The 27816-nt window shown below is 43.0% G+C and overlaps 1 protein-coding gene and 1 long non-coding RNA gene across 2 annotated transcripts in view; one reads left to right on the plus strand and one right to left on the minus strand.

Moving 5' to 3' along the window:
- The window catches only part of LOC125349433 (G-rich sequence factor 1-like), a 111075-nt gene that overhangs the window by 15995 nt on the left and 67264 nt on the right, over positions 1 to 27816 (minus strand).
- On the plus strand, positions 1653 to 27463 carry LOC125349448. The gene is made up of 6 exons (XR_007210513.1): positions 1653 to 1792; positions 9075 to 9140; positions 9628 to 9720; positions 21155 to 21286; positions 25694 to 25764; positions 27313 to 27463. It is a non-coding gene; the product is annotated as an uncharacterized LOC125349448 (long non-coding RNA).

A 27816-nucleotide genomic window follows, 5' to 3' on the forward strand; every position in this document is an offset into this window, starting at 1 on the left:
AAAAGACTTGCATCTAAGCTCTGTCAACATGGCCAAAGTAAACCCAGGGACTCCAAGCTTTGCTAGAGAGAACTTCTGCCACCCCCCAGTACCTGGGCATAGATATGTGTGAAAGCACAGATCCTCAACTCACTGCCATCCTGCCTGCAGTGAGCCACTGCTCCCAGCTCACATGCTTCATCTCTCATAAGAACTCCATCTCCATGGCCATTCTACAGAATATCTTGTACCACACCACAGGGATGTCTAAGCTACAGCATTTACTGTATCCTGCCCCACTGGGGAGTAGTGGTAACCAAGGTTATGTGGGAAGGAGTAAGCTTGCCATGTGCATACCAGGTTGATGAAGTGGCTGCACAATTATGGACTGTCGGTTCCTGTCCTTAATGAGGTAAGATGACTTTCTATGATGCATGGCTCAGCCTGAACCCCTGATACCTGCCTGCTTAGCTCAGTTCACATAACCATAGCTTTATATAGATTCAAATGATTGAATCACACCTCCATTCATTCTCAAAAGAGAAAACATAGACACTAAAAGCAATTAAATGTATGGCTGTTGGGGAAGTTTTGTTCAAGAGACAGCAGAGAAACAGTGACTTAATCTCTTTTCTTTCTTTTCTCTTCTCTCTCTTTCTATCACTATTACTATCATCACTATCTCAACTCTCAACAAGGAACTCGATGGCAAATAAATAAATAAATAAAAGATCTCCTCCCCAATTCTACTGTGAAGATGACAAGATAAGGAGTGATGGGCATAAAAGCTATCTCTCTTAATTACAAAAAGTTCCAGACTCTGGGCTTCAGAGAATTATCAGGATGATAACAGGCCCAACAGCCTCTAATGCCAATGGCTCTCCAACCTCGGGCTCTCTCTTTTTAACCCAGCCCTAGAACAAACAGGATTTTGCTCAGGAACCATTAATCTTTTATTTCTCTTTAGAGTCAGATCTCATTGCATATCTTGTAAAAATTGCCTAGAAAACAAGCCAAACACTGCACACTTGATCCTGCCCTTATTACCATTTTTATTTTGTTTTGCTTTCTGGTTATTTTGGTTTCTGAGGCAACCTCTGTATCTGACTGCCCTTGAAGTTGTCATCCTCCTCAAAAAGCCTCTTCATTGCTCGGCCTTACAGGCGTCTACTACCAAGTTCTGCGCTCCCAATCCCAGCCCGATCCCTCAGCTGGGCCTGAGGACAAACTTGAGTGACAGTCTGGGGCTGGTCAGTGGCCCTTCCCTGAGGTGCACCGACCACTGTCCCACGTGGTTTCAATCTCCCGCCCTAAGGCCCCCTCCATCTTGGATTCTAGAAGGGACCAGCACGCGGAGGGGGCCGGGTCGCCATGACGGCCACCCCACTTCCCAGGCACTCACAGCCGGCCAGTGGGGGCACATCCTATGCTAGGAGGCCTCGGGGACGATTCCCCTCTCCCACCCGCCGCCATCCTCCCGGAGCCCGTGCCTCCGCCTCCCGCCCCGCACGCGGTCGCCAGGCCTGCACGCTTCGACCCTACTTGTCCATCTCCCACTCTGACGCGCAAGGGGCCCCGGGACGCGTGGTGGCAGCAAGGAGGCCGGGGTCCCCTCGGGGTAAGTCAGCTTTCCCTTCTCCTCGGGCTGCCGCAGTGGCCTGGCGCGGAGAACCCCAGCATGACTCAGCAAACCCCCAGCCCGCGCTTCCCGGGCCTGCTCTTCCGAAATCTCGGGAGATCCAGTGCGGCGGGCATTGGAAGCGGAAGCCTGGAAGCAGCCGAGGAGAGAAGTCTGTGTTGGGGAACGGAGGGGGTCTGTGGTCACGCCAGCGGGACGGCGAGGGGCCGGGAACAGGAGCAGGAGTGTGATGTGTGGGAAAGGGGGGGGGGCTGCCAAGGTATCCGAGGGGAAGGGGGTGCCATGGCAGGGAATGGAGAGTGTTGTGCTAAGTCGCAAGACCACCCCCAAGAAGACCACCGAGATTCAGACACTCCGAAATGTAAAAGCAAGGCAAAGTTTTATTTAACGAGCTGCCAACTCGGGCCTCGTCCTACCCACAGACACAGCGGAGGTTAGGAGGAAGCCCCGAGCTGTGATTACACAGGGCTTATAAAGGCAAAGAACAAGGTTACAACAATCAGCTGTGCAAGCAAGATTAGAACACAGGTACAAATCTGATTGGCTCAGGGTTCGATTCTAAAATGGGGTTCACGTGGTGGGGCCTGACTTCAAAGTCTGGCACCTCATTTCCCCCTTTTTCTTTTTGGTACCTTGGGAGCCCACCACGGTAGTTGTCATCCAGGGCAAAGGGGTCAGCTGGCCTGGCGTGGGAGCAATGGACCCAAGTGGTGACGCCATCTACCTTAAGGGCCGTGGGAGTAGTCAGTAGCACCACGTAGGGTCCCTTCCATCGTGGTTCTAAGGATTTGGAGTTATGCCTCCGGACGAACACCCAATCTCCTGGCCTGAATAAATGGGGGATAGGGACAGAAGCAGAATCATATAATGCCTTGAGTTGGGGCCACATTTTCTTGTGCACGAGCTGCAAATAATCAAGTTTACACAAAAATTCAATATCATCCAAATCAGTGAGCAATTCAGTCTGAAGGCTAGGGATAATGGGCGGAGGGTACCCGTACATTATTTCAAAAGGAGTAAAGCCAAGCTGATAGGGAGAATTTCTTACCCTAAGTAGAGCAAAAGGAAGGAGTGACACCCAGTCTGCGCCAGTCTCTAAGGCCAATTTAGTTAAGGTCTCTTTTAGAGTCCGATTCATTCTCTCTACCTGTCCTGAACTCTGGGGTCTACAAGCACAATGCAATTTCCAATCCGTCCCCAGTGCAGCGGCTATTCCCTGACTTACTTTTGAAACGAAAGCCGGTCCGTTGTCTGACCCAATGGTGGATGGGAAGCCATACCTGGGTAGGATTTCTTCCAGGATCTTCTTAGCCACTATATTCGCAGTTTCATGCTTTGTTGGACAGGCTTCCACCCATCCTGAAAAGGTGTCTACAAAAACTAGCAAATATTTGTATCCAAATTTTCCAGGTTTGATTTTTGTGAAATCTACTTCCCAATACACGCCTGGCCTATCCCCACGGAGGCGAGCTCCTTTAGTAACTTGTTGATTGGGGGCATTGGTAAGCTGACAGGCCTTGCAGTTTTTAACAATATCTTCAATAAGTTGATCTCCTTGTCTAATTTTTACTTTGGAATGTCGGAGCAAGTCCTGCATTCTTCGGGTTCCCATGTGAGAAGCTCGGTGGATTCTTTTAAGGATCCCCTTACCTAGCCTTTGTGGCAAGATAAGTTTCCCTTCACCAGTTTTCCACCAGTCATCGTTTCCTTCTCTGTCCAGGGTTTTGTGGGTCATGGGAATTTTTTTTATCCACTCCAAGTCTTTCTGGGAATACTGGGGTACAGGAGGCAAAGCTCGTGGTCCTGGGTCTACTAGAGTCAATACTTCTGCTCTGGGATGGAGGGCTGCTTCCTTAGCTGCCTGGTCAGCCAGATTATTCCCTCTAGTCACCGAATCAACTCCCTTTTGATGACTCGGGCAATGCATAATGGCAATCTTTGCTGGTTCCCATAGGGCCCGGATGAGGCTTAAAATCTCCTGTCTGTTTTTTTTTTTTTTTTTTTTTTTTTTTTTTGCCAGTCCTGGGCCTTGGACTCAGGGCCTGAGCACTGTCCCTGGCTTCTTCCCGCTCAAGGCTAGCACTCTGCCGCTTGAGCCACAGCGCCGCTTCTGGCCGTTTTCTGTATATGTGGTGCTGGGGAATCGAACCTAGGGCCTCGTGTATCCGAGGCAGGCACTCTTGCCACTAGGCCATATCCCCAGCCCCTCCTGTCTGTTTTTAATGGCCTTTCCTTCAGCTGTCAGTAGCCCCTTTTCTTGGTAAATGGCTCCATGGATGTGTACAGTGGCAAAAGCGTACCGGCTGTCCGTATAGATATTTAGTCTCATTCCTTTTCCCATCTGTAAAGCTTTTATTAGTGCCACTAGTTCTGCTCTTTGTGCAGAAGTCCCCTGAGGGAGTGCCTCTGCCCACAATATCTCAGTGTCCGTAGTAACCGCCGCACCCGCATACCTTTTTCCATCTCGAATGAAGCTGCTGCCATCGGTGAACCAGGTGTGCTCGGCATGTGATAGTGGCAAATCCAGCAAGTCTGGCCGGAGGCTATGTGCTTGGGCCAGGATCTGGTCACAATCATGCAGGGGCGCTTCCAGATCCGGATCCGGCAGCAGAGTTGCTGGGTTTAATGCTGTTGGTACACAGAAGCTGATACGTGCCGGGTTAAGTAACAACGTTTGGTAATGGACCATGCGGGCATTGCTCATCCATCGGTCAGGTGGTTGTTTTAGCACCCCCTCTAGAGCATGTGGAGTGGCTACAGTCAGATTCTGTCCCAGAGTCAACTTATCTGCATCCTTTACCAAGAGGGCTACTGCAGCTATTATTCTTAAGCACGGAGGCCACCCAGCGGCGACAGGATCCAATTTCTTTGACAAATAGGCGACCGGTCGTCTCCAGGGCCCAATTGGCTGGGTGAGCACCCCTTTTGCTATTCCTTTCTTTTCGGCCACAAACAATGTGAATGGTTTATTCACATCAGGTAGGCCTAAGGCTGGGGCTTCTAGAAGGCTTTTCTTGATTGCCTCAAAGGCTTTTTGCATCTGCTCAGTCCAATGAAATTCTGGGAGGTTTTTGGTGGCTTCATATAAAGGCTTGGCCATCTCAGCGAACCCAGGTATCCACAGCCGGCAAAAACCCGCCGTTCCCAGGAATTCTCTGACTTGTCTCGCTGACTTAGGCACAGGAATTTTTAGCACAGTCTCTTTACGTGCATCTGACAGCCAACGCTTGCCCTCTTTTAATATGAAGCTCAGATAGGTGACTTCAGGTTTACAAATTTGTGCCTTTTTAGCGGAGGCCCTATAGCCCAAATTGCCAAGAGTCTTTAAGAGCCTAGCTGTTCCCTTTAAACAACTATCCTTGTCTGGAGTAGCTATTAACAAATCATCTACATATTGCAATAGACTTATTTCAGTATTTTGGGAGCGGTACTCACTTAGGTCTTCATGTAACGCCTCATCAAAGATTGTAGGCAAATTCTTAAATCCTTGAGGCAGCCTGGTCCAGGTCAATTGACCGCTTATCCCGATTTCAGGATCGTGCCAAGTAAATGCAAAGTAGCTTTGGCTCTGTGAGGCTAAGGGCAGGCTAAAGAAAGCATCCTTTAGATCCAACACAGTATACCACACATGGCTCGGTGACAGGGAGCTCAGCAGGGTATATGGGTTTGGGACTGTTGGATGAATGTCCATTACTCTCTTGTTAACTTCTCTCAAGTCTCGCACTGGTCTATAATCATTGGAATTAGACTTTTTTATAGGCAACAATGGAGTATTCCAGGCTGACTGGGTGGGCTTCAGAACTCCTAAATCTAACAATTTTCTGATGTGAGGAGTGATCTCTTTCTTTGCTTCTAGTGACATAGGGTACTGGCAAACTCTTACTGGGTCAGCTCCGGCTTTAAGTTCCACAAAAATTGGAGGACGATGTTTTGCCAGTCCCATTCCCCCAGTTTCTGCCCATGCTTGGGGAAACGCCCGTAGCCACTCATTTTCTGGAGACTCGGGCTTGAGATGCTGGTATAGCCTATACTCTTCTTCTAACTTGCTAGTTATTAGTATACTAACAGGCTTTTCTCGAGTTCGTCACAGAAATCCCACTGTCTGTGAACTGTATCTGAGCTTTCATTTTCGTTAAGAGATCACGTCCAAGCAATGGATAGGGGCAGTCAGGGATGACTAAAAACGAGTGGGTTACCTGGCCCGCTCCCAAGTCCACTGTTCTTTGAGTAGTCCATTTATAGGGTTTAGTGCCCGTTGCACCTTGGACCCATGTTGTTTTAGTGGACATCGGCCCTCTCGGAGCTAGTAATACTGAATTTTCTGCTCCCGTATCTACCATGAACATGACTGGATTCCCCTCCACTTTTAATGTTATCCTGGGCTCAGGGAGGGGATCTGAACCCCGACTCCCTCAGTCACTGTCCTCAGCCATCTCTAAGGTTGACAACACTCTTGATCCTACTTTATGTTTTTCCTCCTTTTTCTGGGCTAGCTCTGGGCAGTTTCTGATCCAATGCCCCTCCTTCTTGCAATAAGCACATTGATTCTTCCCCATCCTTGGTTGGGGTTTGGGCTTTTGCTCCTTACTTGGAGAGGAGGACTGTCTAAAGTTTCCTGCCTGCATAGAGGTCAGGATTTCCCTGAGTTCCTTCTGTTGTTGTTCCAAAATCCTAGCCAGACTCCTTTCCTGTCTTCGTTCTCCTGTTTCTCTCTTATTATAAACCTTTTCCGCCACTGCTACTAGATCCCTAATAGATTTTTCCCCAAGCCTGTCTAGAGCCTGCAATTTCCGCTTTATATCTGGTGTGGCTTGATTTACGTAGGCAAACATAATCATCTGAGCAGATCCCTGGGTCTCAAGATCATATGGGGTGTATTGACTAAAGGCTTCCATAAGACGCTCAAGGTATGCTGCCGGACTTTCACTTTCTCCCTGTCTGATATCATAAACTTTGGCCATATTTGTAGGTCGGCGAGCCGCCGCCTTGAGACCTGCCAGCAGAGCCTGGCGATAGACAAGGAGTCGCTCCCTACCTTCAGCCGTATTGTAGTCCCATACTGGTCGGGTCTGGGGAAAATAGGTATCAATCAAGGCAGGATCCGTGATGGGTGCTCCGTTGGGGCCAGGGATAAGTCTCCGGGTGGCTTCTTGAATACGACCTCTCTCCTCATTGGTGAAAAGTACCTGTAAAAGCTGGCTACAATCATCCCAAGTGGGCTGGTGAGTGAAAAGTATAGTTTCAAACAAGCGAATTAAGTCCCGAGGTTTCTCAGAAAAGGGGGCATTTTGGGCACGCCAATTGTAAAGATCACTAGTAGCAAATGGCCAGTATTGGAATTGTTGTCGACCGTCCGCATCCACAGGACTTATAGGGCGTAGGGGAAGGGTAGTAGATTTGTGAAGAGATGTAATTCTTTGGCGCCGGCGAGTTGATTGAGCGGGGCCCTCCGGGGCGGAGGGCACAGCTGAAACATCTTCCTCAGAGTCCTCCTCTTGGAGAGTTAACTGGGGTGGGGCGTATGGAGGGGGAAGCATTTCCTCCTCTGTGCTTCCTCCCTGGAGGACAGGTGGATATGATTTCTTTTCTCCCCTCTTAGGTTCTCTCTTGGCACCCCGTGTTTTTTGAGTGAATATTGGGGTAAGGGAAGGAGTAGAGGAGGGAGTTGGTAAGAAAGGCCGAACCCAAGCTGGAGTGTCCCTGTCAAATAGTTCTTTCCAGGTGTCTATATAAGGAATCTGGTCTATATAGCCTGAACGAGGGGCTTCGATTAGGCTTTGTAAGGTACTGATCTTAATGATGTCAAAGCTTCCCTCAGGTGGCCAATTAACTCTCTCAAGGGTGGGCCATTCTGACTTGCACAGGGTAATCCACTTTTCCTTCTTAAGGGCCACACCTCGGTTCTGAGCTATCTCCTTGATCTCCTTCCAGTGAACTAGAGTCAAATCTAGGGGGCTAATGGAGGACCCCAAGATAGAACGTTACCCATAGCTCTGATCAGATGTTTAGTCCAAAAGGCTACAAAAGAAAAGAAACCAAAACAATTAATACAGAAGGAAAAAAACATAGGCAAGATCAAGAACAAGAAAAACTGGAGATTTCCCAAGTTGGCCCACACATCCCCCTGCAAGGATGCAGAAAGAGTGAATTCAAGTTGAAAGCGGGGCTCCAGAGATCCCCCTTTAAGGGTGAGGAGTCTGGGACATCCCCCGGTCTCACCAGGATTGTCAAGTAAGTACATCTGCTTCGACAACCCCTTCAAGAAATAAGCAAAAGCAAGACAAACAAACAGGCACATTACAGGACAAGACAAATGAACAGGGCTGTTTTCTTGCCTTCGGAGTCTGGGATCTCGGGGTCTCTGGGGCTATCCCGGACGAGCCCCCAAATGTTGTGCTAAGTCGCAAGACCACCCCCAAGAAGACCACCGAGATTCAGACACTCCGAAATGTAAAAGCAAGGCAAAGTTTTATTTAACGAGCTGCCAACTCGGGCCTCGTCCTACCCACAGACACAGCGGAGGTTAGGAGGAAGCCCCGAGCTGTGATTACACAGGGCTTATAAAGGCAAAGAACAAGGTTACAACAATCAGCTGTGCAAGCAAGATTAGAACACAGGTACAAATCTGATTGGCTCAGGGTTCGATTCTAAAATGGGGTTCACGTGGTGGGGCCTGACTTCAAAGTCTGGCACCTCAGAGAGAGGCCAGAGGGGGCTGGAATAGTTTGAAGAAAGAAGGGGCAGGGGACAGTGTAGACTGCAAGACTTTACGATGGGGGCAGGTTGCGGGGGAGGGGGAGTAGGGAGGTAGTAAGAGTGAGGGTGTCTGTGGGGGGAGAGGACACCAAACGAGTGATGGAAGAGAAGGGGTACAAGTGAATAAGGTGTGGATGGGGTACAACGGAGGGGGTCCCTGGGATGGGGTGTAAGTGCAGCTTGGATCTATGCTGGGGCTTGTACTTGGGGACAGTTGTGTCCCTCCCGATCCCTTGAGTTGGGGTCATAGCTCCACCTTATCTTCATCCTATGAGTCACCACCCTGGGAAGAGTGTGCTCCCTCTGCTGTGAACCTCTGTGGCTAACCCTGGCTTGAACCATTGCCTCCCTCCATGCTTGCCTCAGCTTCCTCTTCAATGGGATTTTCCAAGTCTTTATCTGCTTTACTTCTACCCCTTCTGTTAATTCGGTGGGCTCTAGCTTCAGCTTTTCTTAAATTCAGATCTTCTGCCACCTCCCACTTCCCGTGTAACCAACAAATATACCTGTTGAAAAGACTTGACATGGTAAACTGGTCAAGGATATAGAGGGTGCCAGAGACCCTGGTTGCACTTCCTATCATGACCTCCAGGGGGCATTTGCGTTTAGGGCCAGTATCCGGCACTAGGCCCTGGAATGTTTAGGATGGTTTGCAAGGACTATGTCAGTTTCTGGCGCTAATTTCTCAATCTCTTTTGAGGGTTGTGGGAGACTAGTCCGGCTTTTGGAGAGATGAGGATGATCCTTCTCTGGTGAAGAGATGGAGGTGAGTTTCTGGCATAATGGGAGACACCGTCAAGGAAATTCACTCATGGACCCCGGAACTTGTTGTCTTTTGGATTTAGCTTCCTTGCTAAGGTCTTAGAAGTACTTAGCCTCTACAATCTGGGATTATACCTCTACCATCCCAGGGTCTCAAATTTCAAACACAGGCTATGGTGGCTAGTGTCAAGGAGAATCAGCCAGTGAGGTAGAGTAGCTATTAATCATATATTGCCTGAGAACTAGGGAACCATTGAACTTTCAGCTAGCCAGATTAAGGAGGAAAGAGAGGGAGAGGAAGAAGAGAATATAGTGAAAGAATAGTTATATCCAAACATGGTCATTACATTGATTTCACTAGACCCAAAACTGTCTCAGAGAATAGAAATATGACCAAAAATACTGATTTTTGACCTATGGGCTGGATGTGTGGAAGAAGAGAAGACCAACCTCACCCAGAGCTCAGCCTGTCTTCCCCTCCTTCCTGCCAGGGATAGAAAGCACCAGCAGAGAAGACCTCAGCCAAGAAGCAGAACACAAGTGTCCTCAGCTTCAAGTCCTCTCTCAAGGCTTCCAAGTTGGAGGTGAGCTGCTGCAAGTGTCCCTGAATGCCAAGGGATGGAGCAGCTTTCCAGCTTGGAGAACACCTCAGGCCTGGCACTCAGCATGAAATTCAGCCATCAGGAGTAGGAGGGAGGTAAAGAGGAGGAACCTAATTTTGTGTTTTCACTACAAAGTCCAAACATGGAAAATCTGAGTTTTATGAATCATTAGTTACATTTTAGTTACATTAGTTACATTTTATAGCTTGCTCAGGTATCTATGAACACATATTGCCAATAAATAATGATGATAATTATTACAGAAGAGTTTAAATGTGGCAAATAAAATACAGAAAACGGACAAATAATACCTTCTTCAGGATTCAAGAAACAAATACACATCCTGGCTCATTTACATGTAATCTTGACAGTAAAACATATCTGTATGAATAATAAAGCTTAACAAAACATTAATATGACAAAAAGATAATTTTAATTATAAAATGGAGGCTTTCTATTAATACTTAATCATGAGAGAAAAATTTGCTGTTTTTGTTTCCTTCTGCACTAAATAGCAATACTTATGCACTATTTCTCCCTCTTATTCCCAAGCTATCCAACTCATTTTTTTTCTTCCTTCCCTTCCTCTATTACCCCTCTGTTGCCCCTCTTTTATTCTCATGGGAGACAATACTACTGCATCTTCTTCTCCCCCCGCCTCCCCAGTCCTGGGGCTTGAGCTCAGGGCCTGAGCACTGTCCCTGGCTTCTTTTTGCTCAAAGCTAGCACTCTACCACTTAAGCCACAGCACCACTTCCAGATTTTTCTACATATATGGTGATGAGGAATCGAACCCAGGGCTTCATGTATACGAGGGGAGCACTTTACCACTAGGCCACATGCCCAGCCCCACTACTGCATCTTTTAAATTGCCCTTTCCTGTCTCCTCTGAAGCCAGAAATAAAACTACATGGTCTTTCTGATGAATCCTTATGAAATCTCAGGACCTCCCTGACAGGTCTATTCTTTACCTTATTGATCAATTATTCAAAGATTGGGCTCTAGCTTTTGTTTACAAACGATATTATTGGGAAGATGCTTGCATTATGGATCTCTTCCTGGAGTTCTCTACCTAATTATAGGGCATCATTTGGGTGGAACTTAGTGGAAAAAAGATGAAGGGAAGCCTTCCACTCTGGGTCAGAGATGTCTGAAGCATTTATCTATTTCCCATATAAAAGTTTCAAATTCCCAAATGATCTTGAATGTGTGTGTTGGCTAGAACAGATCCCATGGCATTTGAATGATTGTGGAACACCACTGGGAACAGTAATGCAGCCAAAAATATTAACAGATCATATTGGATATTATTTCCTTTGATCATTTTCTCTTTTCTCAACACTAAATTGAAGGTCTCCACAATTATCCATTACCCAGAGGATTCTAGCCACCAGATTCTCAGTAAAACTGGCAACTTAATTCATTCATCATTTACTTATTCAAGCTATATGTGCTTTAGTTTTTTTTTTTCAATAACAAATTTGGCCAAAGTGTTCCATGTCACACACCAGGCTATAAAGATCAGGGTATATGAGGATGATGGCAGGGCTAGGTGTGAATGTTCCTGACCTGGGTGGGCGTCTTTGTGAATGACGTCAAGAGTAAGCAAATGCCAAGATATTGGATATTCCGCTGCAATGATGGAATGGGAGGTGTTTGTTTTTCCTTATGAGTTAGAGCATAGATTTGAGCTATGTAGATATTTGAGGGTAACGTTCTCAGGTAAATTGTACTAATGGCAAGCAGATGGGTTAAGATGGAGCTGCCTGCCCATCACTGTGCTCTTTCCCATGCAAGCCAGTAGCCAGCACCAGATATCACAATGTCAGGCCAGGGTTTGCAGGGTTTACTATCTTTCTGAGGGATGGGTTCAGGTGGGCTCTTGCATGAGGACACACTCTCTCATTCTAGAATACTGAACGTCTTTTTAATGGAGTCTTTACATTTTCAGCAGCAAATGACCTCCCTTCCAATTTTCTCTTTTTATATAGAAGTTATCATTTACCCGTTCTTTCAGATATGCACTCTTATCCTTTCTGTAAATAAACAATCTTTTCTCTTAACAAGAGTAATTGGTTCTAAATTTTGCTTTAAATTTTGCTTCTCTGATTGTGATCTTTAAGGCAGCAACAGTGGCAATCCTGATCTTCCAGGTCAGCATCTGCATTCTAGCAAGACTCACAGACAATTTCGGGTCACCATATTTTGAGAACTGTGTATCAAAGCCTTGAGGAAGACTTCAGTAATGTTTTTTTACATTTAACTTTTTAAAATTATCATTTATTGTTTTGTTTTTGTTATTTCTTAATTACGATTGTAAGTCATTACAGAAGTTAGCACATAGGAAAAATGTTAAACAGATATTTCCTCCTAGATCATAACTTATGATTGAACTTTATTTGTTGTCTTTTCTTGTATCAGGAATTGGAAAAACAAGCAAAAGTCTTTGTCTACATCCAAATTATTTTTATGGGAATTAGTCCGTGTTTTCTTCTATTTATACCCATTCTGACATTTTTACAATTTGATTTATTATATTTTTGGAGTACATTTTTGTGTAGTCTATGTGATGTAAATTCTTCACTTTAATGACTATAAAGTTGTTTAATAACACTTACTAAGATGTCTGTATTACAGTGACACCTCAGTGTCACTTTACCTAAACATGATGTGAATAAATAAACATGCAAGCTATAGAACATGGAGAACCCTGAGGGATACCATTTATCAGGTAGTTCAGCAAACAACAAAGTTTGTGTTATTAAACAGCAGTTCATTGGCTTCAGAATAAACAAAAGTAACAGAGAAACAGAATAGGAAGTTCAGAAAAAGTCCTAAGAACATGACTACAGTATTTTTGGTTCTCCTATGTATTTTCAGGGCTAAGGTCATTCAATCGGAGAACTTGTTACAATTTTACATTCTAAACATCAGCTAGTCCCTGTATGAAACATGCTGATATCTGAGGTGATGTTTCCTGGTCCTGTAGAGAGAAGGAGGCCAGATAGCTTCCCTTTTACTTCCTCATTCACAGGTTCATCTGTTCATCTGTTGTACAGATGAATATGCTTGGAAAGTATGTTGGCATCATTTTGCATGAACTGACAAAGATGAACATACATCCACCAGTCAGGTATTTTGGCTTCAAGACCAGCTAGGCACGTGTGTCCATTGCTTGCTTAAGGAAAGATTCTGACATATCTACTGTTCCAATGATAGTGATAGGAAATTACATGAAAAGAATGACTTTAGTTGTGATGAATGGCAGCATTTATGTGCATTCTGTCACTGTGTCTGGAAAACACAGGTACAGCAGAAATGGTTATAATTGGTGTTCCAAATCACTAATGTGACCTCTCTTCTAAACATATTATCTTAATTCTTCTTTTACCCTGAAAATTTCAAGATGAAGTAAAAAATAGAGGGGCAGGTAATTTTCTGTCCACGTAACATTTTCATAAACATAATAATTGCATATCACTGATTTAATTTATAAAATACAACAGGTACTCTTTTTTTTCAAATTTCTTTTTTTTTTATTAATTGGACATAAATTTTTTTACAAGGTGTTGTGCAAAGAGGGTGCAGTTACATAGTAGGGCAGTGTGTACATTTCTTATGATATCTTACGACCTGTTTTTCTATCCCTTGTCTAGGTCAGGTTGACATATATGCAATATACAATGTATCAAGAACATATACAGTATTCACAGACTTGGTCTCTACTGTCTCTCCATCTCCCTTTGTTAACAGTCATATATCAGGGAGATCATGCCCCTTTGTTTTCTGTGTTCTAGGCTTGTCTCACTCAACATTATTTGTTCGAGTTCTGACCATTTCCCTGCGAATAACAGTATTTCACCATTCCTAATCGCTATGTAGTATTCCATTGTGTATAAGTACCATATTTTTTGGATCCATTCGTCTGTGGAGGGGCATCTGGGTTGTTTCCATATTTTAGCTATTGTGAATTGTGCCGCGATAAACATGGAAGTACAAATGCCTTTTTGATATCTTGGATTTTGCTGTTTAGGATAGATGCCTAGGAGTGGTATGGCTGGGTCATAGGGTAGGTCTATATTGAGCTTTTTGAGAAACCTCCATACTGTTCTCCAAAGTGGTTGTACTAATTTGCACTCCCACCAACAATGGAGAAGGGTTCCTCTTTCCCCACAGCCCCTCCAGCATTTGTTGTTTCCTGAGTTCAGAGTATAGGCCATTCTAACTGGGGTGAGGTGGTATCCCAGGGTTGTTTTTATTTGCATTTCCTTTACTAGCAGGGATGTTGAGCATTTCCTCATATGTTTCTTTGCCATTTTTATATCTTCTCTTGTGAAGTCTCTCTTTAGCTATTTTGCCAATTTCCTAATAGGTTTATTGGGCTTGGAGGGGCTTAGTTTTTTGAGTTCTCTGTAGATGACAGATAACAGGCCTTTGTCTGTTGCTGTGCTGGTAAATATCCTTTCCCATATTGTTGGCTGTCTTTCTATTTTGGTGGCTATGTCCTTAGCTGTGCAGAAACTTTTTAATTTGTAGTAGTCCCATTTGTTGAGTCTTTCCCCTATTTGTTGTGCCCCTGGGACTCTATTCAGGAAGTTCCTTCCTGTGCCTATAAGTTCTAGTGTCTTTCCTACTCTGTCCTTCAGTAGTTTCAAGGATTCAGGTCTGATGTTGAGGTCCTTGATCCATTTTGAGTTGATCTTGGTGCATGGTGATAGGCTTGGGTCTACTTTGAGTTTTCTGCATATGGCTGCCCAGTTCTCCCAGCACCAGTAGTTGAAGAGGCTATGTTTATTCCATTGTATGTCTTTAGCTCCTTTGTCGAATATCAGTTGGCTGTAAGAGTGCGGTTTTATTTCTGGGTCTTCAGTTCTAATCCATTGGTCTTCCGGTCTGTTTTTATACCAATACCATGCTGTTTTTGTTATGATGGCCTTGTAGTAGAGCTTGAAGTCAGGTATTGTGATACCTCCTGCACTGCTTTTTTTTGCCTAGAATTGCTTTGGCTATTCTAGGTTTTTTGCTGTTCCATATGAATTTATGGATTGGTTTCTCTATTTCAGTGAAGAATGTGGCTGGGATTTTGATAGGTATTGTATTGAATTTGTATAACAATTTGGGCAATATGGCCATTTTCACTATATTGATTCTGCCTACCCATGAGCATGGGAAGTCTTTCCATCTCCTTGTGTCTTCTTTGATTTCCCTTATTAGATTTTTGTAGTTTTCATTAAATAGGTCTGTCACGTCCTTGGTTAAGTTGATCCCTAGGTACTTTATTCTTTTTTTGGCTACTGTAAATGGAATTGTTTCCATAATTTCCTTTTCTGTTTGTCTATTGCTGGTATACAGAAAAACTGCTGACTTTTGTGGGTTGATTTTGTATCCTGCTACTTTTCCAAATTGGTTTATTAGGTGTAGGAGTTTGGGTACTGAGTTTTTTGGGTCCATCAGATATAAGATCATGTCGTCTGCGAATAGGGATAACTTGATTTCTTCCTTGCCGATGTGGATCCCTTTGATGTCCTCCTCTTGCCTTATTGCTATGGCTAGGGATTCCAGCACTATGTTGAAAAGAAGTGGGGAGAGTGGGCATCCTTGTCTTGTTCCTGAGTTTAGGGGGAATGATTTAAGTTTCTCTCCATTTAATATGATATTAGCAGTTGGTCTGTTGTATATGGCTTTTATTGTTTTGAGGAATGTTCCATCTATTCCTGTTCTCTCCAAAGCTTTTAATAGGTATGGATGTTGTATTTTGTCAAAGGCTTTTTGGGCATCGACTGAGATAACAATGTGATTCTTGATTTTAGTTCTGTTTATGTGGTGAATTACGTTGATTGATTTACGGATGTTGAACCATCCTTGTGACTGAGGGATGAAGCCTACTTGGTCATGATGTATGATATTCTTAATCAGATTCTGGATCCTATTAGCTAATATTTTATTAAGGAGCTTTGCATCTGTGTTCATTAGTGATATTGGTCTGTAGTTCTCTTTTTTTGTTGGATCTTTGCCTGGTTTGGGGATGAGTATGATATTAGCTTCGTAGAATGAGTTTGGGATTTCTCCCTCCATTTCTATTTCACGGAAGAGTTTGAGGAGTATTGGAATTAGCTCCTCACTAAAGGTTTTGTAGAATTCGTTGGTGAATCCATCTGGGCCTGGGCTTTTCTTAGTAGGGAGGTTCTTGATTACCTCCTGTATCTCACTGTAAGTTATTGGTTTATTTAGTTGATTTATTTCTTCTTGGTTCAGTTTGGGCAGTTTGTACTTCTCTAAGAATTGATCCATTTCTGTAAAATTATTGTTTTTTGCTGAGTAGAGGTTTTGGAAATAGCTCCTTATGATTGTTTGAATATCGTGTGTACTTGTTATAATTTTTCCTGTGGAGTCCCTGATTTTACGAATATGAATCTCTTCTCTTCTTTTTTTTGTGAGTCTTGCAAGGGGTCTGTCAATTTTGTTTATTTTCTCAAAGAACCAGCTTTTAGTCTTATTTATTTGTTGAATGGTCTTTCTATTTTCAATCAGATTTATCTCTTCTTTAATCTTCGTGATCTCTCCCCTCCTAGTCGTTTTAGATTCTGTCATTTCTTGTTTCTCCAGTTGTTTTAGTTTCATCGTGAGGGTATTCACCTGCTCTGCTTCCATTCTTTTAATGTGGGTGCTGAGTGCAATGATCTTGCCCCTCAGTACTGCCGTAGCACAACAGGTACTCTTAATGGCACAATTGGACATAAAAAAGTATATTGGTGGGTAGATGATGTTTTGCCTTTTTGTTTTACCAGCATCTTATATTCATACAATAGTAATCTGTGGGTTTGGGATTCGATTTTTTTTTTTTTTGGTCAGTCCTGGGCCTTGGACTCAAGGTCTGAGCACTGTCCCTGGCTTCTTTTCGCTCAAGGCTACCACTCTGCCACTTGAGCCACAGTGCCACTTCTGGCCATTTTCTGTATATGTGGTGCTGGGGAATTGAACCCAGGGCTTCATGTATACGAGGCAAGCACTCTTGCCACTAGGCCATATCCCCAGCCCTGGGATTCAATTTTGAAACAAAATATGTAGCGTCTAGTGGCCAACTGTTGGGTGGCAGGTGCTCGCTGTGAGCATTCTATGATAACCTGTCACCTCGGTGATGTGGTGATGCACATCCTGCCTTCCAGTCTAACTGTCATTCAGCTGAGGGGTTCAGAGCTGAGGCAGTTGGGAGGAGCTCAGAGTGATACATACCCTGTCCTGAGATGGGAAACTTGAACTGCTGCTGCAGAGGTATGCAAATACTGACTGATTTCCTCAATGCTGATTCTCTGAATGGACCAGTTCAATTTACCTAACACATTGTCCTTACGTGGTGCCATTATTCCCCAAACCAGTTTCACTACTGATTTTAAGATGTGTTTCATACTTTAATATTACCCCATGTTTATTTTTGTTTCTTCTTTGAAAGTAGCTACCCTAAAGAAATGTCCTAAGCTTAGAGAAATGTACATTTCTAAAAGTCAATATTGAACACACTGTTTTGGAGAATAGACAGAAGGGAGCACACCCATACTGCTTTCATAAGATCAAGAGAATCCTGAGCTGCTGGTCCATGAAAAGAGAATCACTGGTCACACTCTTCTGAATGCCAGTGTCATAATCCCAATTCAGTGGAATTGAGTGAGTCATGTCTATAATATTAACCACTTGTAAAGTAGTCTTGGGAGATTGGGTCTCAAGGCCAGCTACAGATTAAAGGATATCTTGAAACGTTTGGGTACAGAGGTGCATGCTTGTAATCTCAGTAACAAAAACAAGCACAATAGGAGGATCACAGTCCAGGCCAGCTCATTTATAAGAGATACCTTCTCTCACAAAAAAATAAGCAACAGAAAAGTGGCTAATGATATGACTCAAATGGTAGAATATATGTCTAACAAACCCCAGGCTCTGAGTTCAAACTCTTGGGTGACCAGAAAGTAAAAAATTTTCCATATCCAAATTCATGGCAGTTAATTTTTACAATTCTTTTTTTTTTTTTCTCAAATTTTTATTGTCAAACTGATGTACAGAGAGGTTACAGTATCATACGTTGGGCATTGGATACATTTCTTGTACTGTTTGTTACCTTGTCCCTCATGCCCCCCTCCCTCCCCCCTTTCCCTCCCCCCCCCAGTGTTCAGTTCACTTACACCAGACAGTTTTGCAAGTATTGCTTTTGTCGTTATTTCTCTTTTTTTACCCTGTGTCTCTCAAATTTGGTATTCCCTTTCAATTTCCTACTTCCAATACCAGTAAACACGGTTTCCAATATACTCAGATAAGATTACAGAGATAGTGTAGGTACAACCATAGGAAGGTGATACAAGAGCATCATCAATAATAGAAACTACACATACACCTAGGACGTTGAAAGTAGTTACAACTGTGATATATCAATTGTTTCCATAACATGGAGTTCATTTCACTTAGCATCATCTTATGTGTTCCTAAGGGTATAGCTATTGGGCCTTGTGAACCTCTGCTATGGCTTGCCTAAACCTGTACTAATTATTCTTAAATGGAAAAACTGGTTTGGGTTGAGATATTCAACAGGTTCTTGGAGACAGGATACCTGTATTGAGAGGGAACTGGAAGGGGGTTGAGAAGTGACACTGCCAACAGGTAAGGGGAGTTAACAGTTGGTAATAAAAGAGACAAGGGCCTCATTGGTCCACAGAGAGGGCCCTGTGTGCAGTCACTGGCAAGGTTGCTTATTCCTCTGAGACACATTCTTTCCCATAGCTTCAAGTCTGCATTTTTATGTGGAAAGACAGCAGGAGGAAGGTGTGTTCTCAGAGCATGTGTGGCCCTACACATTTTTCCCAGGCCTTTGTCCAGGCCTCTCAGATTGTGAGACCTTGAAGGGTGGGAATTCCTGCCACATGCTGGTGTCACTGTCTTGGTGATACTTCCAAGTGGACTTGGTCGCTTAAGGGGGTGGGGGTGGGGTGTCAGGGCTTGGCAGCCTCTATATAGGGGCAGCGTGTGGTGTGTGTGTGTGTGTGTGCGTGCGCGCGTGCATGCATGTGTGTGGCGTGTGTGTGTGGAGAGAGGGAGAGAGGTGGTGTGTGTAGAGTGAGAAAGGAGAGAGGGAAGAGGCAAGAGGTGCCTTCCAGCGGAGCATAGTGGAGGAGCTGAGCTGAGCTGAGCAGTGCTTGTGGGGAAGAGAGGCCTGCAGTGAGGAGCAGTAGAAAGAAGCTCACTCTCTTGGAGGTTTGGAAGTTGAGTCTGCTCAGGGTTCTGGGTTTGGGGCTCTGAGTAATTAGCTCAGGACAAGGTAATTGCAGGCCAATATTTAGAGGTAGAGGCTGTTCTGGTTCTGGGTTTGGGGTCATAAATAAAGCTCCTTTGAAAATAAAATTCCTTTGTTACCTTTAGCTGTGTCTTCATAGGATTCTTGCTCTCAGGTCATTACAAGATTAGTTGACATTTGACATGGATTTATATCCATTTCCTCTACTGAACACTTAAAGCACTGAGCCATTGTGACAGATGACCTATAAGGTACACTTAACTGCTCCTTTAGGCCTCTTCAAGACAAGGAAAGTTCATTTATGGTGTACACATGACGTGGCAGTTGCTTAGGCATGAACAGAGTTCAGCAATACCTTGGGCATCAAGCAGACCACTGGGCATGTGGGGTGGTCATCGTATGGGGTGGTCATCAGTTCATCAGGAAGATTCTCTAAGAAACACTTGAGAAGCCAGGCACCAGTGGCTCACACCTCTAATCTTAGCTACTCAGGAGGCTGAGATTTGTGGATCACTGTTCAAAACCAGCCCAGGCAAGAAAGTCCTGTGATGCTTATCTCCAATTAACTACCAGAAAACTGGAAGTGGCCCTGTGGCTGAAAGTGATAGAGCACTAGCCTTGAGTGGAAGAGCTCAGGGACAGTGCCCAGGCCCAGAATTCAAGCCCCATGACTGGCAAAAAAAAAAAGGGGGGTGGGTGGGGGAAGAAGCATTTGATAGTGAGGAGAGGATGATGGTCGAGGGCTACTGCTGTGGACTTCCCAATGCATAACACAGGTCTGTACTTAGAAGAAAGTATCTTATTTGGGGACAGCAATAGAAATGTAGGAGAAAGAGGTTGTTTAGGACTTGTCCCTTCTCTTCTCTCAAGGATGACTTTCAGGCTATTAGACTTCCTGTGGAAATATTGTTACAGTAGATTTTTTCCCCAGAAAGACAGAACTCTGGGTTTGTTTCAAAGGCATCATCTAGAGGATTTGAGTGTTAAGCAATTTCTGTTCAAGGAAAGCAACTACATTCCTGTCCCAGATGCAATATTCATCAGTGTTCTGACTCTGTGACACAGCCATTTCAAATCCCCAAACTCTCCTTCAGGGCATATTATATCCCTTGCTCTTGTTTTGCTTTGGTCTGCTGTGAGGTGCTAGGAAAGAAGATGTCAACTACCATACTGGACCCAGCTCTTTCCAAACACTAGCTGATTTTTACAGATACTTGATGATTACAAATGTTCAGGCACTATTGAGAACTGCCTTCTACAGACTTGCCTTTATTGAATCATTTTTAATCAATAAATAAAGAGTAACCTAGTAAAATTAATATTGTTCATGCTGCTTTGATTCCATTTTCTAGCTCTGCAAATGATAATTTCCAAAGTATTGCCTGTACATCTTTTCTGGGTTTCACTGCACTTCCAACCGAAAAATATCTTCTTGATCTCCATGCTTAGTTTTGCCAGTGGTGAAGACTGTCAAAAACATCTGAACTGGGATGGGGATATAGCCTAGTGGCAAGAGCGCTTGCCTCGTATACATGAAGCCCTGGGTTCGATTCCCCAGCACCACATATACAGAAAATGGCCAGACGTGGCGCTGTGACTCAAGTGGCAGAGTGCTAGCCTTGAGCAAAAAGAATCCAGGGACAGTGCTCAGGCCCTGAGTCCAAGGCCCAGGACTGGCAAAAAAAAAAAAAAACATCTGAACTACAAGAACATTCATAATCTGTCTCCTGTTGAGACATCTATACGTATTTATTAACTGTTGTCACCAATTGGGCAGTAAAACACAATTCTTTCCTCTATATTCTTCCTAGGCAACTATTGTTCTAGACTCAGCTTCTATGATGTCTCTGTTTTGAGCTCCCAACTATGAGAGATTTAACACCTGGTTAATTTCACTGTTCAGAATATTATTGAGAACCATCCTTATTGTCCTCAGCACAATTGAGCACAAATGTTTAAGGTGTTGGATATGCTATTGATGTACAATGCACATATGTACTCAAATATCACATTGTTCCACAGCATATGTGCAATTATTAGGGGTAAAACAATGTTTTTATGTAAATAAATCATCTTAGTAGCCTCTGAACCTCTGCCAGCAAGATGTTAACCCCTGAATCTATCATAAACATTTGATAGATTGTTGTTGCTGCCGGGAGGAACCCCCACCTGTGAGGTCAAGATCGTCATCAAGTAATCCAGACTATTATGGCAGAAGAATTCGTCTCTGGCCACCCAACAGTGGGGACCCTGAACAAGAGCCAAGCGAAGGTACTGGGGAGATGCACTCATTGTGTCCCTTCATTAGTAGTGATTCCAAAAGAGTCCTATATTGCAAAGAATGTGTTAGGCTATTATCTTCTATATTTAATATGTTCAAATTTAAATTTATAAAATCAGTATTTGTATAATCACCTAAGTGGAAGATTTTCCCAAGACGGTAATTGTTTCTCTGTTGTGTATAAACTTTTAAATTTGATGCTACTTGTCAATACTTGTTTATATTTTCGAGGCAATTGGATCTTATCCAGGAAATATTTCCCTTTTACATGTTCTAGGGTTTTCTCTGTATTTTACTGCAGAGATTTTAATGTTTGAGGTTGTAAATTCCATTTGGAGTTCATTTTCATACAAAGTGAGAAATAAAGGTTGTGATTTCAGTCTCCTACATATAAACAATTTTCCCTATTTCATTTGTTGAAGATGCTGCATTTTTCTCCTTTTCCAAAAAGGAATGGCTGTATCCATGTGGTTTAATTCCTAGGTCTACTACTTTCTTCCATAGGTCTTTGTGTCTGTGTTCATTCTGGTAAATTGCTACTTTTCTTTCAGTAGCTCCACAATATAATTTCTTTTCAAAATTTTATTATCAAACTGATGTACAGAGAGGTTACAGTTTCATACGTTAGGCATTGGATACATTTCTTGTACTGTTTGTTACCTTGTACCTCATACCCCCCTCCCCCCTCCCCCTTACCCTTTCCCCCCTGAGGTGTTCAGTTCACTTACACCAAACAGTTTTGCAAGTATTGCTTTTGTAGTTGTTTGTCTTTTTTTTCCCTGTGTCTCTCAATTTTGGTGTTCCCTTTCAATTTCCTAGTTCCAATACCAGTATACACGGTTTCCAATATACTCAGATAAGATTACAGAGATAGTGTAGGTACAACCACAGGAAGGTGATGCAAGAATATCATCAATAATAGAAGCTACAGGTACACATGGGACGTTGAAAGTGGTTACAACTGTCTCCATAACAACAATAACAATAATAACAATAATAACAATTGTCTCCATAACATGGAGTTCATTTCACTTAGCATCATCTTAGGTGTTCATAAGGGTATAGCTATTGGGCCTTGTGATGCTCTGCTATGACTTGCCTTAACCTGTACTAATTATTCCCAATAAGGGAGACCATAGAGTCCATGTTTCTTTGGGTCTGGCTCACTTCACTTAGTATAATTTTTTCCACAATATAATTTAAAACCCAGTATTTTTGTGCTCCTGGAGTTGGAAATCAGTATGTCATTTTGCTGTACCACTTTAGCCATGCTTCTAGCCATAAACATGGTATTTTGCTACCCCCCAAATTGTTCTTTAGGTTTAGGATTACTTTTTCCTTTTTTTTTTTTTTTGTCAGTCCTGGGGCTTAAACTTGGAGCTTTACCACTTAGATCTACAGCTGTACTTCTGGTTTTCTGGTGGTTAATTGGAGCTAATACTTTCATGGATTTCCTTTCCTGGGCTAGCTTTGAACAGTGATCCTCAGCTTTCAGCCTCCTGAGTAACTAGTTTACAGGTGTGAGCTACCAGCACCCAGCTTTAGGATTACTTACTTTCTTTTTGCCAGTCCTGGGGCTTGAACTCAGGGCCTGGGTACTGTCCCTGAGCTTCTTTTTTTTTTGTTTAAAAGTTTTATTTATTTATACACTCATTTAGGTGTTTGGGTTACAAATTTTAAATGGGAAGTCACACAAGTATTTATCAGTGCACGAAGGTTTCCTCAGCCTCCAGCCTGACTCTAACACCAGTTACAGTTCTGCTTAAAGTTGATGTCCTCTTGATTCTATTTTGGTGGATCAAATGTATCTGAAAATATACCCATTGTCCCTCCTAGATTTTTGAGTTTGAGTATAGGTTTGCAAAGTATTCCTTCATGATTCTTTAGATTTCTTCAGTATTGTGGTAATCCTTTTTATTTATTTTTGGTCCCAAATTGTATGTCTCTTCTCTCCTTCTTTTGGTTTAGCCAACTTGCTAGACGTTTATCAATGTTATTTATTTCTTTTAAAGAAACAACTTTTTGTTTAATCAATTCTTGGTATAATTTTTTCCTTTCTTTTTAAAAAAGTCTCTATTTCATTCATTTCTGCTCTAATTTTTACTGTTTATTTCTACCTATTAAGGTTATAGTTGTCTGTGTTCAGCCAGTCTGGGGGCTTGAATTCAGAGTGTAGATACTGTCCCTGGTCTTTTTGTTCTTGGCTAGCATTGTACCTCTATAGCCACAGCTCCACTTCTGTTTTTTGTTTGTTTGTTTTTGTTCTTTTTGGTGGTTAATTGGAGCTAAGAGTCTCAGAGACTTTGCTGGCTGGGCTAACTTTGAACTGTGAGCCTCATATCTAGGCCTCTGGAGTAGCTAAGATTACAAGTGTGAGCCATCAGCACCAGCTTCTCCTTTTAGAGAAATATAGTCTCCAAAGTGCATCCTCCTGCTTTAGGAAGATTTTCCTTAGCCAGGGTGGTAGTAGGGAGGAGATAGAGGGCATAGTTCTTTTGGACTAATGTGGTTCAGATTGGACTAATTTGGCAGAGGTGGGAGCTAAGCTCTTTAGGACAGGTTTAATGGGAAGGCAGAATAAAGTAGAAAAACATTAATTTGTGTTGGAGGGAGATAAAAGTATAACTTAACATCCAGAAATAGGTGTGGTGGGAGGGGAGTTTATCGGCCTTTCCAGTGGTTTCTTGATTGCCTGGCTTCTTTTGCTCAAGGCTAGTGCTCTACCACTTGAGCCACAGTACCACTTCAGGCTTTTTCTGTGTATGCAGTACTGAGGAATCAAACCTAGGGCTTAATGCATGCTAGGCAAGCACTCTACCACTAAGCCCTGAGATTACTTTTGATCTTCCGTATCTTTTATGTTTCCATATCAGTTTTCAAATTTCTCTTTTATTTCTGTGAAGAAAGCCACTTTGATGGACATTGGCTTTTGGTGAATTTTCATGATGATAATTCAGTCAGTCTGACATGAGGAGCCTTTTCATCTCCTGGTGGTCTCTCTCTCTCTCTCTCTCTCTCTCTCTCTCTCTCTCTCTCTCTCTGTGTCTGTGTGTGTGTGTGTGTGTGTGTGTGTGAGTGAGAGAGAGAGAGATGCACATCTCACAGATCTATACTTCTGGTGAGGTTCAGCACTCATGTATAATGATTTATATAGTTGGTTTTAAAAAATTGTTCTTTTTATTGTGAAGGTGATGTACATGGAGATTACAATTTCAGGGATCAAGTAATGAGTACATTTCCTTTCCTATAGTGTCTTCCATTCCTTCACTCCCTCTCACCGCCCCCTCCCCCAACTCATGAGTTGTACAGTTCACTTTTCTCTTTCATTTCTTCAAGTTTTTTTTTTTTTTGCTAGTCCTTGCACTTGAACTTGGGATTGGGTGCTGTTCCTGAGCTTCTTTTCTCAAATCTAGTGCTCTACCACTTAAGTCATAGCACCATTTCCGGTTTTGAGTGGTTAGTTGGAGATAAGAGTCTCATGGTGACTTTTCTGCCCTAGCTGGCTTTGAACTGTATTCCTTAGAGCTCAGCTTCTGGAGTCACTAGATTATAGGTATGAGCCACTGGTGCCCAGCTTCATCAGAGTTTTATACTTCTTATTTTTGTATAACATTTATATATTTTTTCTTTAATATTTGTCAAGCCATGTTCTATAGACCATAAATGGACTATCTTGATGAGTATGTCATATCTTCTGAAGGTAAAACAGTATTCTAGTTCTATTATTGTTAAGTGAAATACTATACAAATACTAGTTAAGCCTAGTTGGCACAGTATTTATTTATTTCAAAGTGCTCTCATGATTGACAACCAGACTGTTAACTTAAAGTGAAAGTGAAAAAAAATGTGTTGTCTCAGATTTCAGGAGGAGGGACATCCAAAGTAGTCAGGACATGATTGCTCTGAAGTTTGTAACTTCCTAGGTTCTACTGGGGTTTGTGTGTTTATTGGTAATAATAATAAATTATAGATTCTAACTCAATAATATTTATGATTAAAATATTAATATAACAATTAGTAATTGTTTTAATTGTGTAGTACATAATTATTATTATTATTATAATTTTTTTTTTGGCCAGTCCTGGGCCTTGGACTCAGGGCCCGAGCACTGTCCCTGGCTTCTTCCCGCTCAAGGCTAGCACTCTGCCACTTGAGCCACAGCGCCGCTTCTGGCCGTTTTCTGTATATGTGGTGCTGGGGAATCGAACCTAGGGCCTCGTGTATCCGGGGCAGGCACTCTTGCCACTAGGCTATATCCCCAGCCCCATAATTATTAATAATTATCAATTTAATATTAATGGATTCTACATGAAATACCTTGGCCTTCCCGGAATCAAAGAAAATACTTTTTTCACTTCAGAATCACAGGTACTGACAGTCACACTGTTTCTTACTAGATTCTGTGAAGGTCATCATGGAGATAGTGCCATGTGATTACTCAGAAGAGGAAGACCAAGCTGCTGATGAGGTAAAACTGTTCCTTTTCATCTGAGATACAAATGTGATTTACTTCTTTGTTTTCTTCCAATGAATTTCAGACAAGAACCTTCCCATATGCATTAAAGAAAGCTTATTTCCTGTATTAAACATGGAAGTTGTCTATCCTTTTCATTGTGGAAGAATGTCAGGAGTAATAAATTTCATAATACTTGTGCTCCTTCTTTCCTCCCTCCCTCCCTCCCTCCCTCCCTCCCTCCCTCCCTCCCTCCCTCCCTCCCTCCCTCCCTTCCCCCTCCCTCCCTTCCTTCCTTTCCTTTCCCTCCCTCCCTCCCTCCCTCCCTCCCTCCCTCCCTCCCTCCCTCCCTCCCTTCCCTTCTCCTTCCTTCCTTCCTTCCTTCCTTCCTTCCTTCCTTCCCTCCCTCCCTCCCTCCCTCCCTCCCTCCCTCCCTCCCTCCCTCCCTCCCTCCCTCCCTCCCTCCCTTCCTTCCTTCCTTCCTTCCTTCCTTCCTTCCTTCCTTCCTTCTTCCTTCCTTCCTTCCTTCCTTCCTTCCTTCTTTCTTCCTTTCCTTTCCATTCCTTCCTCCTTCCTTTTCTCCCTCCCTCCTTCCCTCCCTCCTTTCCTTCCTTCTTTTCTTCCTTCCTTCCTTTTTCCTTCTCCAGTTCTTGGGCTTGGATGCAGGACTTGAGCACTGTTCCTAGCTTCTTTTTGCTCAAGGCTAACTACCGCTTGAGCCACAGTACCACTTTATGTGGTGTTGAGGAATCTAACCCAGGGCTTCATGTATGTTAGGCAAGCACTCTAATGCTAAGCCATATTCTCAGCTCCTCTGATATCTATTCCTAGACGGTGCTGATATATGATACCATCAGTTAGCAACCGCTGGGTAGCAAGCACTTTTGTCACTCATAATGATTTCAAATATATTTTGCATGCACCACATGATATACACTTGAGAGTCTAGACACTTAATCTATTTTTTCCCTGAAAATACCATCTAAGGTTGAATTTATGTTATTCTTTCAAAGCATTATTCTCATGCCAGTAAAAAATTATTTTTACATAGATGGATTTGAACTGAACACTTGGTATTTCCTAGGAAAGCTCTATACTACTTCAGTCACATTAGTGAATGTATTGTGTGAGATGATTTTTTTGGGGGGAGGGGGTAGTGCTAGGACTTGGGACTCAGGGCCTGAGCACGGTCCCTGGCTTCTTTTTGCTCAAGGCTAGCACTCTACTACTTGAGCCACAGCACCGCTTCTGGCCATTTTCTATATATGTGGTGCTGAAGAATCGAACCCAGAGCTTCATGTATATGAGGCAAGCACTCTTCCACTAGGCCATATTACCAGCCCCTAATTTTTTCTTATATTATCTTGTGCTTTTGCCCAAGCCACACTCAATTTCTCACCCTCAAAATTATGATTCCTTTGTAAGCCTTTTGTTTTGGTCAGTGTTGAAACACCAGTTCATCCCATTTCGTTTTCTAATGTCACCATAGTAGACATTTGACTTTGTACATACAGGATTGGATGTGAGCAGCTCCTCATAGTAATTTCTCTTCTCTTCCTGCAGGTGGACACCACAGCCCATGAAAATCGTATGTATTCTCAACTCACTCACAGGCTTAGACAACATTTAAGTACTGAGAAAGTTTGGACTTCTTTGCCTATTTTTGTTCAGCAATCTGCACTGATTCCAACTTTGTGGGAGATTAAAGAGGAATAAGGATGTGTTCAGCATGAATGGTGATACAAGGAACATGTTTGCCAATCTCATTCTTCCACTGGAAGTGACTATGTCATTTTGGTAGTGTGTGGTTGTGAGTATGAGGGCAGGGAGGTTGTCTGTGGAGTGAGTGTCAAGGTAATTGAGAAAGTTTCTTTTCCTCAAAACTTTTTAGGAACTGCATAGAACAGTATTAGTATTAAGTTTTGGAAAGTAACTCATTACCAACATATGTATGTAGATAATTCTTACATGGCTAGAGCCAAAGATTAGATTAATATCCTCAGTCCTTACTTGGTTATGAGGCAGAAAAAAATGTTCAGAGTGTTTCCTACTGTAAATGGATTTGGA

This window comes from Perognathus longimembris, chromosome 3 (genome assembly GCF_023159225.1).
Source record: "Perognathus longimembris pacificus isolate PPM17 chromosome 3, ASM2315922v1, whole genome shotgun sequence".
Taxonomy (NCBI): Eukaryota; Metazoa; Chordata; class Mammalia; order Rodentia; family Heteromyidae; genus Perognathus; species Perognathus longimembris.